The sequence below is a fragment of the Abrus precatorius genome, unplaced genomic scaffold, assembly GCF_003935025.1.
Source record: "Abrus precatorius isolate BTA unplaced genomic scaffold, Abrus_2018 Scaffold153, whole genome shotgun sequence".
Classification (NCBI taxonomy): domain Eukaryota; kingdom Viridiplantae; phylum Streptophyta; class Magnoliopsida; order Fabales; family Fabaceae; genus Abrus; species Abrus precatorius.
The window spans coordinates 898,830-904,605 of NW_020874351.1; the positions used below are offsets into that span (position 1 = coordinate 898,830).

Sequence of the window (5,776 nt, forward strand, 5' to 3'; positions counted from 1 at the left end):
AAATATGAGAACATTGATGCATTTGAGGCACTTGCGAATGGTGATCATGGAAAGGACAAGCTGAAAAAGACTTTGCCTTTCATGCCAACTCTACGTCTAGTGCGACTGCAAATTAATGTCGTATATATAAATATAATATGAATAGCTGAAACATAACGTACGTTGCAGGTTCAGGCCTCAGAGACACCGTGCATGCTAGCTAGTTTAGTAGTTAGCTCCCATTTTATTACATTCCCTATACGTACTAAAGACCATTGTGGAACACAACAGGTTTATCCATCCCATTTACCTGTCCATTTATGCTTCCATCAATGCAATTCTCTGACGTATATATGCCATCCACACATGCATTGCCTCCTCCACTCTTGGCCCTTTTGCCCCCTTTACTGTACAAAATTTTCCTCCCTTCCCTTTCTCATCCCTCAAAAACTATTCCCTCGCAAATTTATTATTACTCTGTTAAAGTAAAAAAGTTATCTTCCAAAGTGTGTGGTTCAGTTTTCATCCTGACCAATCAGGTATGCAGCATTTTTTCAGACAAATTTTAAGTAATGTATGATAGATATTATTAATATTGTTATTTTCAGATAAACGTATGATAGACAAATTTTAATATTCATGCATTAAACTTTAATTTTAATTAAAAAAACAACACCGATAATATTTATAATATTACATTTAAATTTTATTTTTTTAATAATTAAGTTTTAGTAAATAGTAAGTGAATAAAGATATTTATACAGTTAACTAATTAAAATATATCAGAAATATAATTATATATTAATTGTTATAAAGGTAAATAAGTATTGTTGATATAACATTTATAATTGAATGAAGGTGTTGGTGTATTTAAATCAAATTATTTTTTGAAAGTAAAATAAAATTTTGTGTATAAATCAAAATAATGAGAACAACCCTATCAATTGTAGCTATGATAAGAACACCAAATAATAAAACCAAAATGAAAATAACATAAAAATATAATCCAAACCCGAAACAAATACAGACTATAATATATGAGAAAATATTAAGTTGCAGACAGCATATTCGATATGAACTCAGAAGAAAAAGACCAAACCAGACGACCTACTAACACCATCTCCAACAACATCTTAAAATAGACTATGTGGAGGCTTATAATTTGATAGTTCGAATCTTACTGAAATTTTGTGAGGTTACATATATACATCGTCATAAAATTGAAGATATTTGAATCACTAGTGCTAGTAACGCGCCTAACATGACTACAATGGTGAATTTAATTATAATTATATATTATGTAGTATTTCTATTTCGTTTATAAGTGACTAAATTTAACGTGAGAAGACCAACATTGATTGGCAGTTACCAGTCATAAATAAAGAATGTCGAAACATCTAGTAAGAGTGAAAAGAAGTATATTAACCTGTTTTAACATATTTTATTATATAATTTATGAATTTTGATAAGTAATAATTAAAATTGAGATTGTATCTTTTGAAATATACTTTTCATTACAGATGAGCCAAATTTATAATTCTACAGACCTGTGAAGGGTTTAAAAAAGATGTAATTCCGTAGAATTTGAAATTTTAACATGGTGATAGTCGGAAAGAGGACACCGATACGCCACGTGGATGTTTTATCTGAAAAGTGACACGCATTCAAAGCAGCTTTTTGCCTGTCCTCATTTGAGAGTCTCTTACTCGATTATTAGATGGCCCTTCATCCAACGGCTGCGATCAAACCACACGCTTATATCTCATTACATATTATCTTGTCTCTATTATATAAAATTTAATATTTTAATTCTTGAAGCACCGAGAAATTAAAAGTGAAAAACATAACCCCATTCTTTCTTTCATCACTTCCTGATCATTCGGTAACATGGAGAATTCATGGGAAAACTGGCTCTCTCATTGGGTAATGATTTTATATATATATATATATATATTCATTTGATAATATTGTGTATTAAACTTCATAGGACGATGATCTCGATTGATGTGTAACTTGTGTCCATAATAATATGGTGTTTAAATTAAAGGGATTATCAATGAACGGTGATTCTGGCACCGATGCCACCGTGAGTGGTGTATCCTTTGAAGAGATGGTAGGGTTCAATTGGAAGTGTTGGGATAGCTCCAATGCTTTGGGTATGGAGGCAAAACCAAAACATGAGGAATTAACAAGTAGTTGTACGCGTAAAAGGGGTATAGAGAAGCATGATGAATTGGAGAAGAGAGGAACGAAGAAGGCAAGAACGTCTTCTGAGGCACTATATCACATAATGTCGGAGAGAAAAAGGAGACAGGATATGGCGGAGAAGTTCATAGCACTTTCAGCTACTATTCCTGGCTTGAAGAAGGTGTGCTATTATTATGTTCTTCATCTTTCATCCATGTTTCTTTTCTGCCTATCATTAATTTTTTAGTCCATATGATGACCTGAACCCATCTTCAGTAGCTCGTAAAGCCTAATGTGTTCTTTTTATTGCATTTTATGTTACAATTTTTCAATACATAAACGTAATGGTATGACTGTTTCCGGATGAATGCATAGTTGAAAGAAAATTCTAGCCTGCGTTCATTTTTTACAATGAATTTTATGTATTAATTTTATTGATATATGAAAGTGAAGGTTAAAAAAATGATGATAAACTTTATCATTGGAGAGATACAGATAAGGGGAAACACCCAAGTGTGCATCACGTGTAGTAAAATCTATAACTTGACTCTTTAAAGTAGGAGGTTGCCTCAAAAGAGTGAAGTACTAAACTATAATAATTAATTATGATTTTAATAATTAAATAGGTAAGTAAATACATATATGCATAACCAATTATATCATTTCAAATATTAGTAGTTAATTTTTTAATTAATGATTATAATAAGCTTATTCTTAAAATAATCCCTCCCCATACCCCCAACTTTTTAGTACTCATAATTGTTGGTCTACATCAGTTTTTGTCTTCAACAGCACATTACTTAGGGCCCATTTATTTACTTTCGAAAGAAAAAATATTTTAAATGAAATGATATATTTAATTTTTTTCGAAAAGCAAAAATATTTAGAAAAATTACTTTACAGCATTTCCCACAGATTACAAATAATAACGATATAAAAAAAACTCTAAAAATTATATCATGAAATTATTTTTTGTTTAAACAAACAAACAAACACTTATTTAGTCAACAAAACAAGTTTTTATCTTTTGAAACATTGAATTTTGTTTAGTCTAAGTGGTTGTTGTTTTACTAAGCATTTTTAGATCATTAAATTTTATAATAAACACAGCGTGGACCTAAACCAAGTCGTCCCGGGACGTGTGACATTCTCATATAAAGATATATAGAAAATTATAAACAGAACTGTTTAATTTCCTCCTCTCTCACTCTCCCCTTCAAATAATTATCTTTAGAAAAAGTGCAACTTGAAATATATTATTCTGTAAACATTGTTTTGAGTTCAAAAGTGATTCTTATTATTCATAATTCACATTATCTCCCATCATAGGAAAGCAGCTTTTTTTTTTTTTTTTTTTTTTACTTTTTTTTATTTTGGCTTTTTGGCTTTTTGACTTTGGGTGAATATTTACTGTTAATGAGTATAGATAGACAAGGCTTCTGTGCTTCAGGAAGCCATCAACTACGTGCAACAACTTCAACAGCGCATATCAGTGCTTGAAGAAAGGACAAATGAGAAAAGTACGAAATCATTGATCATAATGAATTCACGTGAAACAGACTCTAATGGTTATTATGTAGCCGATGAAGTGCTCCCTGAAATCGAAGCAAGAGGCTTAGAGAAGGAGATACTCATTAGAATCCATTGTGAGAAACGAAAGGGTATCATGCTCAAGCTATTGTCCCTACTGAAAGATGTTCATCTCTCAATAGCCAGCAGCAGCGTATTGCCATTTGGAAACTCTATTCTCAACATTATCATAATCGCACAGGTAATTAATCAATCAAAGAAAAATACTAGAACGCATATGTTTTTAATGTATTTTTAGTTATCAGTTAAAAATTATGTAACTTTTATTTTAAAATTAATTCTTCTCACTTTTAATTTAATAACTTCTTTCATACTACGTTAAAACATGTATTTCTAACACCAGACTCGATGAAAAATGTAAATTTCAGTTCTTAAAACTAAATTTAAATAATTAATAATAATAATATCATTTTAATAAACAAATATTTATTATATTCTTATAACTTTAATGTATCATTTGATTAATTAAGCCATACTGCAAAAATATGAATATGAATATATATGAGATTGTAATTCAAATACTGGTACTATAATTATATGTATCATCCAATTACAAAGAAATATTTGTAAATATTGGCATAGTTATATTGCAGATGAGCGAGAAATACAACCTGACATTGAACGATTTGGTGAAGACCTTGAAAGAGGATCTTTTGAAGTTGTAAGAGATATATGCAACTATGATCGATCGAGTTGGAAGTTTTTATTGATCGAGGAGGTAACTTTTTTTAATTATTTTCTCTAATTTCTTGGAAACAATGCAATGGTGACAAGTAACCATACAGATCGATGTTGGGGATGGAACGATGGAAAATTGGCAAACCAGATGAGCTTGAATTGAACAGAGGGTTTGTGGCATTTATGTTATTTTTGTTTGTCATGTGGATGAAATGAAACGGTGTGTTTTGGTTGGAGTTTGTGGATTAAAATGCATAGTTGCGCATGGAAGATACTGTGGATACAATTTCCACCATCTTCTTCACATTGTACAATCTGATTCATTTGATAACTCTCTATCACTGCTGCGGTTAACCTATCATTCATTGGAAATTATTTTATTCTTTATTCGGTGTTTGGCGCGATGACCCAAGGATGAAGACTTTTTTCACGTCCTAAATGGTTCAAATAGGTAGAATATTATGTTAATGAATCAATAATTAGTTAAGTTGGATAAAATAAAAAATTCAAAAATGAAAAATAAGTAAATACAATTAAAGTAAATAGCTTTATATTATCTTAAATTCATTTAAGTAAGTTGGAAATAAATGTTTTAGTTTTTTTTCTTTTGTAAATATAACTTTTTTGGTAAATTGGTCTAATAATATTATTTATTTTTATTACTATGTATTATTATTTTAGGTGCTACACGCTATTATGTTGAAAAAAATTATTAAATTAAATAAGATGTAATTTTATAAAAAAAATATAATATTTTTTTATTTATAGGCATTATACATCATTAGAGTTAACAAATATTTTTTTAGTAATATATACTATTTATCGCAGATATAGTATTTGAATTAATTAATAAGAATTATTAGCTTAGTAATTTTTTAAAATTAACATATTAGTTATGTCAAAATATGGTTTAACAAATATATATATTTTCTGTATTATTAGAATATTTATAATCAAATTATTTTAAATAATATTTTTTATCAATCAATGTTCTAATTAATTTAAATATATAATATATTTAAAATGAATAATATTAATCATCATAAAAAAAATATTCTATCCTATATTATATTTTAATAAAAAAAATTATAAATACTGCCATGGGGTAGCTCGACTACGAATAACTGTTATAGTTAAGGTCTAGTGTTAATTAGACCTTTGTCGATGTAGTGCTTAATTGTTTTAGTTAATTAAGAACTTATTTTGTAAATCTTTTAGGAGTTTACTAATTCAATAAAAGTTACTGAATTCAAGCTTTGGGTTAACACACTATAAGATAGTTTTTCTCTTTTATTATTACTATTTTGGGTAACAATATAACATTTTTTCAAATGTATCATAA

At 28.6% G+C, this 5,776-nt stretch overlaps 1 pseudogene; it reads left to right on the plus strand.

Annotated features, from left to right (window-relative positions):
* Positions 1 to 2,035: 2,035 nt before the first annotated feature.
* LOC113857231 lies at positions 2,036 to 4,466 on the plus strand (annotated as a pseudogene).
* Positions 4,467 to 5,776: the final 1,310 nt, after the last annotated feature.